Source organism: Eretmochelys imbricata, chromosome 12, assembly GCF_965152235.1.
Source record: "Eretmochelys imbricata isolate rEreImb1 chromosome 12, rEreImb1.hap1, whole genome shotgun sequence".
In the NCBI taxonomy this organism is placed as follows: Eukaryota; Metazoa; Chordata; order Testudines; family Cheloniidae; genus Eretmochelys; species Eretmochelys imbricata.
In genome coordinates this window covers 36653761-36666075 of record NC_135583.1, presented here as the reverse complement: position 1 = coordinate 36666075, position 12315 = coordinate 36653761, and positions in this window count along the sequence as shown.

Genomic DNA, 12315 nt, shown 5'->3' with positions numbered 1-12315 from the left:
CTTAATTCTATAAAGGAAATGGGAAACATTCAACTAATGGGACAGGCCTTAGTTTGTAAGAAAGTTATGTTTGTAACAATTTTCTACATAGCATGTAAGGACAAAAGAGACCCACCTGTTTGCTGATGCATATTATTAATGAGCTCAGGTGCAGGATGTGGTCCCCCCATCCTGGTCACAGTGATAGGGACTGTCTGTCTTCTGTTGTCTAAATCAGAGCCACAGGCGGCTCTTCAGAGGTTAACATGCGGCTCCTTGTCCAGGCACCGACTCCGGGGCTGGGGCTACAGGCGTCAACTTTCCCATGAGCCGGGGGGTGCGCACGGCTCAACCCTTGGCTCTGCCCCCCACTCCACCCCTTCCCACCCCCTCCCCTGAGCCTGCCGTGCCCTCGCTCCTCTTCCCCTCCTCTCCCCCGAGCCTCCTGCATGCCACGAAACAGCTGATCAGGAGGTGCGGGGAGGGAGGGGGAGGCACTGATCGGCGGGGCTGCTGGTGGGGGGAGGTGCTGGGAGTGGGGGGGGGGGTGTGTGTGCAGGGGGGGCTCCTTCTCAGGCTCAGGGTGGCCACCCCTGGTCTAAATTGTTTCACTTTATTACAGCCTACAAGTTGCAATTCCTGTTTCCTCAGCTTAGAGCAAAGATCTGTATGTTTTATCCTTCATTCACTGTAATAGGGTCCACTATATATATATATATAAAATAGAACTGGAGGTACTTGAATAAAGCCATGTCAAACAGACCTTATAAAAGTTGCAGGACTCAGTCACGCTGAAGTCAAAATGAATGTAATAAGAGAAATTTACAGCTGTATGAGTAAGTGTTTTTGTGCATTTGCAATCATGGCTTTTGTATTCCCCAAAGAGCTCAGATTTCATTGGAGAAGAAGCCAGACAGTCCAGTAGTTTGAGCAGGGAGGGACCACTGATGCAATTAGCTACAAAAGTCCAACGTGGGGGTTTTCTCATTAACCTGTCATGTCAAATGCTCTATGATAAGATGGTGAAAATCTGGGGGGAAAAAGTTCATTCTGCAAAGCAAACAAACACAAAGTCACTTGATTTTACTAATTATCCTAGCCTGTGGCTCTTTCAGCCATATTTTTTTCCATCCGTGGTATGAACTGACAAGATAAGGTAGGAGCTGGTATTTTCTAAATTCTCCTAGCTGACAGCACATATACAGATAATACAAGGGTTCATTCTCAAGAATGCACAGAAGATTAATTGATTTACTTAACGTTAGAATAATCACTCATAAAATAATTCACGAAATTTGTATTAAATTAGCTTTGCGGTGCACCAAGATGCCCTTTGTCAAAACTCTGTTCTAGAAGCATCCCTCACATTAAAAAATGCAGTTCGATATGCTGCATCATTACACATTATGTGCCTTAGCCGAAGCCTGTGGACATCAAGGGAAGGTCTATGTATGTTTAATTCCTGCCTTAGCGCAGGGGGCTGGATTGGATGACCTCTCCAGGTCCCTTCCAGCCCTGCATTTCTATGAGGGCTTCCCGTTGGCTTCAATGGTCTTTGGATGAGGCCAGATAGTTTTTGACATAGCCCATTATGCCATAGGAGTGTCAATATAACCTTATAATCACCTATTCTCCACTGAATTGAACTGTTTCCAGTCTGTAGAAATATAGATGTGTGCCTGTCTTGTTCCGCAGCTTGCTGAAATATTTTCAAGTTTGCTTGCGCTAATGCTGACAGGAAAGGTCCTTTCTAGATTTATTGTATGATAGCTCATTATGTATTTCGTAATTAATTCATACTAATAATACTTTGATTTTCTCAAGAGCCTGTAATTGTAGGATCTCAAAGTGGTTTACAAACATTGTGAAAGAAACTGAGCCTGACAAATGAGCCTCGAAGCAAGCAATTATTATTATCTTCATCTTTCAGATGGAGAAACTGAGTCACCAAGAGATTAAGTGATGTTTCAAGGGTTACACAGTAAATTAGTGGTATAAATATTTAAGCTAAACACGTCAAGTTATCTTAAAATGGATTTCTGGATTTTTTTTAAATGATAAAATAACTAAAATGATGTTCCAACAATCCCAATTCCCTTATAAGGTGTCGTCTATAAATAAATTTTATGTAATGAAAATGCTCTTTATAAAGGGAGAACAATACACAAATTACAGGAGTCAGCTGCTATTGTTATCATTAAAGACATAAAATTGGAATGTTAACTTCCAATATCAAATTTTAACCAAAGCCCTATAAAATCTATCATGTCAGAATATACAAGATCCATAAAGCTGGTTTCAGCAACATGTTGCAGCTGGTGCTGTGTATTTATAGGTTTTTAAAAAAAAATCTGGAAAGAGTAGAAAATATTTTTTAAACAGCAAATTTGTCAACGTTTTGCCTCGCTGCAAAATCGGACTATCGGCCGGCACTGGTTTAGATTAGCCATGTCCTGTTCAATTTGACAGTAGCAACGTGAACCTGCAACGCCTGAATCTGAAGTAAAGATAGGACCTAACTAGCAGGAATTCAGGGAATGTTTTTCCTCGGACCCTACTGAAGTACATACTGTTGGGATTGTGTCTGCAATGACAGCCTTAACACTTCCCAGAGCGGAGGACCCCAATGCAGGAATGGCATTGCCCACCCTGAAAGTGAGAAGGTAAAGTTTATTTTTGTATTTTTCCTCCCCTTTCTCTCTCTCACTCTCCCATATACAGAATGTAGCAAGACCACCAAGCGTGGTCCATTTTTTTCACCATGATGCACAATTCACATTTGTTAATAAAAAAAAAAAAAATCTGCCTGAGGTCATCCACCTCGATTTTTTTTTAAACAGGAAACGGGTTTCAGATGTTTATATGTTAAAGAGTAAGGCTGCTAATCTGCCTGCCCATTTAACAGGCATCGTCAACTGTCAAATCCGTTCTCTTTACATTATCAGCTTTCAATTTGAGTTACGTATTTGCTTGATATGATTTCAAGTCAACAAATAATGGATAAAACGAAATAATCTAGAAGGAAACAGGTTTGGTTGCACTGCACAAAGCTGAGGTGTCTGTACCTTTTATGCCAGCATTTTAATGAAAAAATTGCAACTTTTATGCTGATTAATTGAAATAGACAGGAAAGTTTTTTAAAATGTACTGTACCGTCATTGACAATAACACACACAATGAACAGTGTTTACATAATGTGTGTGCGAATATAGAATATTCAGTTATAGCCTTAACTCTGTAGTGACTTTATTTGTATATATTGAATGCACATACATCTAAGAGGACAAACCCTTAATATAAAAAGAAAAGGAGCACTTGTGGCACCTTAGAGACTAACAGATTTATTTGAGCATAAGCTTTCGTGAGCTACAGCTCACTTCATCGGATGAAAGCTTATGCTCAAATAAATTTGTTAGTCTCTAAGGTGCCACAAGTACTCCTTTTCTTTTTGCGAATACAGACTAACATGGCTGCTACTCTGAAACCCTTCATATAGATACAGAAGTCCTTGATCTTCAGATAACTCTGTCAACTTTTCCCAGTTTGTTACCAACACATCAAAAAGGAGTATATCATCTCTGTGGTGTCAATAACTTTATATGGAAGGTTCTGATTTTTTTAATGTATATGAGACCCTAGGGTTTTGCCTCATTTCCACAACTTCTTCACTGAGAATAATAAAGAAATAGATGAAAATACTTGGTTTCCCTTTAGTGTGGCATATCTATTATACATGAATCTGAGCCAATAAATTTGTAGCTAAGGGTGTATTCTGGGGGACCAAATAAAAATCCCTCTAGTGGGATTTTAAATACATAATAATAAATTTGATCTGTTTAATGAGTAAGTACTGGACAAACAAACTGATCCTAATAAGAGGTCAGATATCTGTTTTTCATCCTTTTTGAAGGTAAAACTCCCATGGGACTCTTATAGGAGAGTTACTGTAGTGAGGACTCCAGGATTGGGCCCAGAGTCTATTAAAATGTGTTCTTTTTAGGACCGCTGATTGTTAAAAAAATGTATTAAATGTTAACAGCATTTTGCTATGACATTGGAAAATGTAGTGTAAGTTTTTCAGTACAGATATTCACAACTTGTATGTTGTAGACATTAATATGGGGGAAACTACTTCTATTTTTAAGGAAAGAAAAGGTACACAAATATGCTCTGATGATAACCCAGACGGTTACCCCCAAAATATTTCTGCTTCTGGGAAAATACAAAAATCTTTCAGATTGTAAAAAGAGTAATATGGTCAATTAGTTATAAAAACACCCAGCAATGAGCTTCGGTTGCTACACAGACCATTAAAAAGCAAATATAAACCATAATGAAAACTCCATGTGAAATATACACAATGTTGAGGTTTTTTTTAAAAAAAGCACCAAACAGATTAATGTTATTAAAAATGTGCATGAAGATGACAAGGGTTTAAGTTATGGGTGGTACTGATAATCTGTTTGATTTAGGTTACGACTACCTTGCAGATGTAACACCTAATATATGTAAAATATACACAGCCTTAAAACAGAGGAGCCAGTATATATTATATAAATTATTTGGTGGTGGTGGTGGTTGGGTTTGTTGGACAAGACATTGAGATGGTGAAGCAGGAAAGATGTTTGTTCCATTTTGAAGGTAAAGATAGACGGTTTATGTTGTAATTGAAAGACACACACCAAAAACTGTAACCTGACACACACTTCCCTGCAGTTCTTAGAACAGATAACTTCCTCTAATCTAAAATATGTACTTGGGGAATTTTACCAATCAATTATCTTACATTTTAAAAGCCAAAAATCTGTATCTGGCCAGTAAGTAAAAAAAAGTCTTTTTGGCAAATCCACTGTTACAAATGTGGAAGTTCACTGATGGCTACAAATATATTGTAAAAATGTGTAAACCAAATGCTGTGATGTTTTCCAAATGAGCACCTGGAAGGTGTAAATCAAAAATATTGTAAACACTTCAGATGTGAACATATGACAGGCACACTGGTTTGCTGTGCACACGGCCCATCGTGCTATGGAAAACTGAATCGATACATCAGAGGATGAACCTTAGACTAATAAACAATTCTCTTATGAAAAGGAGATATTCTTTACCACTAAGGCTTAAAAGCAGATCATTCTTTACAGTGGCAAAGAAAGATAATGTTGGTACTTTTAAATAATACTTAAAAAAAAATAAAATAAAGGAGGCCAATTGCAATAATGCAATTTTTTCAAATAGCTGTTTCAGTTAAATTCTCAAAATAAAATGCATCATGTTTTATATCTTTTTGTCTAAAGCAGAAACAAATGTGAATGTGCTCTAAATATTTCAGCCTGTTTTTAAAATGATCTTTTCTTTGAAAATGTAATAAAATAAATAACTTTCAGTGGAAGAGGAGAGAGAGAGCTGCATTAACTTTTTCCCCCTATGCATTTAATTATCAATAAAATGAATAGTCTATATTTTTATTATGTAATTTGAAACAGAATTTAACATTGCAGACTGTAATATAACATTGCAGCTTGCAATAAAATAAAGTAGGGGGAAGAAGACGTTTCGGGGAAGAACAGATTGTTGGAAGAACGTTACAATGTAGAAGGATCATAGGGTCAGGTCAGATAATTATGCTATACTTTTAAAAACTTGGTCTTTCCCTTGTAATTATCGGAGTCGAATGAAAGAAGCACCTATTAAAATGCTATCTTCTGGAAAGCGTCATAGAGACATGAGGTTGGGTGAAATGTAAACATTATAAAAACACCCCTCAATAAAGTTTTTATTGCTTTACATTTCTGTACATTTCACTGTCAGGAAAGGGAAAAGAAGCTACAGTCATTTCTCTGCCTTTATAGTAAGAACTTTTCCCTTTTCTTCCCCCATAATGAAAAAATAAAAATCAGTCAGTCCCTAAAAACTAAATTCTGCTCACAGTGGGATTACTTCAGCTTTAGACAAGTGCAGTAGAGAGCAGTATCTGGTCTGCAATCACTTGGTGTAGTTTAAAGAACAAATTGATCATTGTTGCAATCAACGTATTAGATGTTATGAACATGTACTGTCCACATGAAATGAGACATATAATAATTGCGCATTATGAAATGAGACTAATTTATTTGATTCCAATAATTAATGCCAATTGTCCGTTCAGTAGATGGATATTTTAAAATATGTACCAAAAATTTAGCAGGGATGTATGCTTCATGTACAGGTATTTATAGCTTCTGATTTAATCTAGTAGAGAACAAAAAAAATTTAAATAGGCTATAGGCGTCAATGTTTAAATATTTACATTTTAAATATATACACTGCCAGATGCCATTAGTAAGAAGAAAAATAATTTGGGAAATCATAACCCTTCTTTTTTCGCTACATATATTAAGATAATAAACATACATCTGAGTTTAGTATGCCCCTAAGCTTAACAGGTCACAACTGAAGGCAAGTTTGTGTTTTCTTACCAAGAGAGTGCTCAGCCTGTTTGCTCACTCACGTAGCCCCTCTGAAGTTAAGTAAGGCTTGCAAGCTTGGATTTAGTGTTAGAAACAAGAATTATGGAATAGATGCTTCCACTGTGGGATAGTAGACGTAATTTCTTTTAAACAACGGTAAAGTGTTGGTCACTCCAGAAGAATATGATTCTTGGAATTGTAAGTTATTGAATTGGGTTGATATAGGCAGATCTCCAAGTCTGTTAAAGGAGTATAGGCCATTGATGATATTGACTTCCCATTTTATGACATAAAAAACCTGCAAGTAAATGCTGATAATTTCTCACTCGTGTTTCTGTGTGTTGCAGAGGGAATGTGGTTAGTTATATTTCCTGAAATAAACATCTTGAAGATCCTGCTCACTATAAAGTTAATTCCCCAAAAGAGGGTGTCACAGGAGAGAATGACGCATTAAAATCAAATATATTTCTAATTACGCTATTCCTCAAACATCAACTCACACCCTTCGTGAGGCTATACTGGAAAGTCCAGAGGATGCATGTAATCAGTTAGAGACAGACATATGAGTAAGTAGGCGGGATATCATGAAGTATTAGGTCAGACAAATTCCTCAACCCCTACAGATCCAATCTCCCTATTGAGCAGTGCTACTCAAAGTGGTGGTCCGCGGACTGGTGCCAGTCCGCGAGCCTTCGGTTGCCAGTCTGCGCGCACATTGGGAAAAGAAATTGCCAGTCCCCCACATTAGATAGCTTGAGAAGCACTGGGCTAGAGGACATCATCTACAAGGACCTGGTAACCTTTTATTTGATTTAAAGTTATTTTTGTAATGTGATATTATACCACCATGGGTTCCGCTTTGGTGGCTACAGTTTTAAGCTTAACAGAGTGAAAGTGACCTCTGTTACTTGCTTCAGATTTAGAGTTTCTAGGAACACACAAAGACCAAGGGTAGTGACCACACACACATTCACTAGTGCAAGGTCTAGTCTATTTTACAAGTTTTATTAAAATTACAATTAAAGTTATGATTACCCAAGCATATAGAAATTCTATACAGACCTATACACAAGTTTCAAGTATAGTTATACTCACATCCTTAACAATAGTGTTAGGGTCTGATGCAGGGGTGGGCAAATTTTTTGGCCTCAGGGCCACGTCTGGGAATAGAAATTGTATGGTGGGCCATGAACGCTCACAAAACTGGGTTTGGGGTGCGGAATGGGATGAGGGCTCTGGTTGGGGGTGCAGGCTCTGGGGTGGGGCTGGGGATGAGGAGTTTAGGGTGTAGAAGGGTACTCTGGGCTGGGACCAAGGGGTTCTGAGGGCAGGAGGGGGATCAGGGCTGGGGCAGGGGTGTGGGAAGGGACGCAGATTCTGGTTGGGAGTGTGGGTTCTGAGGTGGGGCTGGGGATGAGAGGTTTGGGGTGCAGGTGGGTGCTCCGGGCTGGGATCGAGGGGTTTGGAGAGCGGGAGGGGGATCAGGGCTGAGGCACGGGGTTGGGGCATGGGGAGAGCCTCAGGGGTGCAGGCTCCAAGCGGTGCTTACCTCAAGCAGCTCCCGGAAGCAGTGGCATGTCCCTTCTCTGGCTCCTACGCGGAGGCGCAGCCAGGCAGCTCTGCACGCTATCCCATCCACAGGCACTGCCCCTGCAGCTCCCGTTGGAGCGCCGGAGGGGGCCATTGGAGCGCGTAGGAGCTGGAGCGGGGCCATGCCGTAGCTTCCGGGAGCTGCGTGGAGCTGCCCCTGACCCTGCGCCCCAGCTAAAGCTTCGGAGGAGGACGAACTGCGTGGTGTGGCCCCCGACCCAGCTCCAGCTTAAAACAGCTTGTGGCCCGGATCCAGCCTGCGGGCCGTAGTTTGCCCACCCCTGGTCTGATGGCTCTTTCATTGATTGATCATGAGTAGAAAGATGGTTCCTGCTGTTTCCCATAGGGAGCTCAATTTTCCTGCTCTTTTATAATGTAATAAAAGAGGGCACCCTCTTTTATAATGTAATTCTGACTATACCTCATTAGTATTTACACACATCGTGCACCCTGTGGTTAGGGCATGTGTTAGAAAAATGTAATTACCGGGTATCTTCTCAGCAAAAAATTACTCTTACTGTTAATTTTTTTCAATAATATCACTTGGTACCTCTTTTCCCATAATCTTAGGGCATCGAGTTGTTCTTTGGTCACTTACTGATATTAGGATTTTTTTTTATTTTCAAGGCCTAAAATAGTGAAGCTAAAATTTTGCAGGCCTCTGCCTACAGGCCTTGCATTTCAACCCTACTCACTTCAATATCTAATACATGATTATCCCTTCTAATTACTGATCAATCTTATACTTCTATAATTCTACAACTTAACTCTATTTAGTGTACAATAATTATCCATGACGTAACACGTTAGTTAATGATAACCACACAATAAATGAACAATAAACTAAAATATGGGACAGATCCTGCAGGTGTTGAGTGCTTTCAGCTTCCACTGATGTATATATTTTGTTTTTGTTTTTTTGCTGACTTTTTACAAACCTATAGATACAAAGAGAGATTTTAGAAATTTACCTGAGTGAGCAGACCAAGGACAAATGCATATCGAGGCCACAAGATTTTCAAAACTTATTAGCAATTGTGGGTGCCTCAATTTATTTCAGATACCCTTAATGGAGTCTGATTTTCAGAAGGCAGGTGCTCAATGTTTTCCGAAGTTAGGCACCCAAAAATCACTTTTGAAAATCTTGGCCTAGGTGTGCAGTTGTATGTGTGAGTTTAGTTACTTTAACTGCATATGCAAATGGCAAATTGTACGTGCAAATGTGCCCTATGAATCATTTGAATGCATAATTATCTGATTTGCTTGTACTGTCATGGTATCGGTGCATGTATAGTAGGCAAATAGTTGAACATGCAGTTTTTGTAGGCCTTTGTAGGCTCTTTGAAAATCTAGCCAATTAGTTTTCTTAATAATTATAGTTTTGTAAGAAACCAATATTTGCTGAAAGATGTGATCGATTGATTTATTAACCTGCTCTTCCAATAGATATCTGTGGAAGGTAGTGGAGTTTCACTTCTTTCTCATTCATTTCCTGCCCTGCTCACTGTGGTAAATTTCTCAAGTGTCTGTAGGGCCTAAAAGTTTGAACCTCCTGGCCTATTTAGTTTTTCTATTTCCTGATCTGAAAAAGGAATTGATTTTTTTCTTTTGTTTTAGATTTACTTTATTTGAAAAAACAAACTAGAAATGGTGAATGAAGCCTCAATCTTACAAGACCTATCGAGCCAGATTCTTATCTGCATGCAGTTTTCATTGGGCGCAGCTGAGTGGAGGCAGGGAGCCGAAGGAGCGTGGTTCTAAATCACCTTTCTGCGCCCTTGATCCTGGGCTGCCTACAGGGTCTTTGACTTCAGTGGGGTTTAGGCGCACAATCAAAGTGATGCGTGTGCCAACGTGCTTTGCTGAATCAGGGCCCCAGTTGTTATTTCTCTGTGTCCAATCATTTCTTGCTAGTGATTTATTAAAATAATATGGGCAGCCCACCAGTGAAATCAGTTCATTCATAATTCTGTTGATTACTGATCACAAAAACATGTTCAAGCATTAAACTATTTGTATACAATATTATTAATAGATTGCTATACTGTCTTCATATTTGAACTATTCCAAAGCAATTGAAAAGTTGAAAAAGAGCAATCCACAACCCAATGTAATCCTTATTGCTGTTGAAGTAACATGACACAGCATTTAGAGTCGGAGAGATTCTATCTCTGCCACTGGAACAGACTTGCCTGAAGTCTCTCATTACTTTCCCCTCTGTGAAAACACGGCAATGAGCTTGGCAGTACTCTTCTTTTGTGGCAGTATAATATTAATCAATAAATATTTGTAAAGCACCTTGAGATCCTCTGACAGAAGACGATATATATGGAAGTACAAAGTGTTATCAATATTACTAAAGAAATCCAGTGAAAACAAATACTGTTTTTGTTATACAGTTTAAAAGCTCTCTTTATAATTGCAATTTAGATTTGATACTATTGCCACTAGCAGCCATTTGAGCAAAGTTTCAAACATAACAACATGCAATGTTAAACTGCTCAATCCCTTTGCTTTCAGCTGCTTCTCTTTCCTCGTCCATCTGTTTGTTGTCTATATAGATGGCAAGTTCCTTGGGGGAAGGGGCGTGTCTAGTTATTTGTCTGTAAAGTGCTTTAGTACAGCATTCGACAGTGGAGAAATAATATAGTTAGAATGTGAAAATGTCAAAAATGTAACATTCAGTAATTGTGAGCAAAACTCTAAAAAGTTCTTAAATTATATGAGTACAATGGTGGACCAACCATTGCTAAAAACATGGCATTGCATAACAGTGTATTTGTATAGTGATAAGTTCCCTAGAAATACCTTAGTACTTGTATACACAAACATTTAGTTTTTGGCCAGTTGGGGTGTTAATCTACCCCCACTAGCCCACTGCCATGTGGTTTGATCTACTCTCTCTCTGAAATTGGAGTAGATTAAAGCTCACTAGTGAACTTGTAGTGCATGGCAGGAGGGTCCACACAGACAGTTAGTGCACAGCAGACTAGTGTGAGGTAGATTTATACACCAACTTACTGTGAACAAAGTTCTTGTATAAGTGAATTCTTAGAAAGTGTGCTGTATTCCAAAAAGAATGCCGTCGACTTAGTTTTAACAATGAATAGGGCTTGATCCTGTCCCATAAGGACAGTGGCAGAGCTCATAAGAATGGCCATCTGGGGTCAGACCAGTGGGCCATCTAGGCCAGTATCCTGTCTTCCGACAGGACAGCATAATTTTGGTGATCCACTTCCTGTTGTCCAGCTTCTGATAGTTGGAGGTTTAGGGACACCTGGGGTATGGGGTTGTTTCCATGACCATCTTGGCTAATAGCCAGAGAAGAGTCTATCCACCATGAACGAGTTCCACCGGTTGACTATAGCTGTGTGAAGAAGTACTTCCTTTTGTTTGTTTTAAAGCTGCTGCTTATTAATTTATTTGGTTCTTGTCTGATGTGAAGGGGTAAATAACACTTCTATATTCACTTTCTCCAGACCATTCATGATTTTATAGACCCCCTATCATATAGCAAAGAGATCCCCTTACTTGTCTCTTTTCTAAGCTGAACAATCCCAGTGCTTTTAATCTTTCCATGTCTGGAGGTTGTTCCATATCCCTAATAATTTTTGTTGCCCCTTTCTGTACCTTTTCCAATTCTAATATATCTTTTTTGAGATGTGGTGACCAGAACTACAAGCAGTATTCAAGGTGTGGGCGTACCATGGATTAACATAAGGGCATCATTATATTTTATATCTTATTGTCTGTCCCTATAAACTTCAGTAGGACCAGGATTAGGCCTTTAGTATTTAACGTACATACAGGATATTATGCAGGCAGCTGTACAGCCTCTGTTGATTGAATTGGTTTTTGGTGAATATGTTCTTCAATCAATATTCAATGGGCTAAATTCTGCTGTCTTAAACCCAACCAACTTCAGTGATTTAAGTGGTATAACTATGCAGAAGCTGAGTTTTAAAAACCTAACTTGATATGTTGTTTTAAGTGTTACTCTATAAGGGGGGCAAACCTCTGTGTGATAGCTCATATAGGTTAGAATGATTTTTGTCCCTGTATTATTCTGTCTTAATGCCACTGACTTTGTAACTAAAATTGAGATAAAGGGGTAGAGAAATTCCCAATCGGTTCCCCTTTTGCGACAACCAAATCAGTATTAAAGATTGGGGTGAAATCCTGGCTCTCTTAAAGTCATTGGCAATACTCCCATTGACTTCAATGGAGTTAGGATTTCACCTTGTGTTCAAGTTTTTTGAAGTGTAAAAAGTTTGGACTGGGACCCTAAGAAAGAAAATCA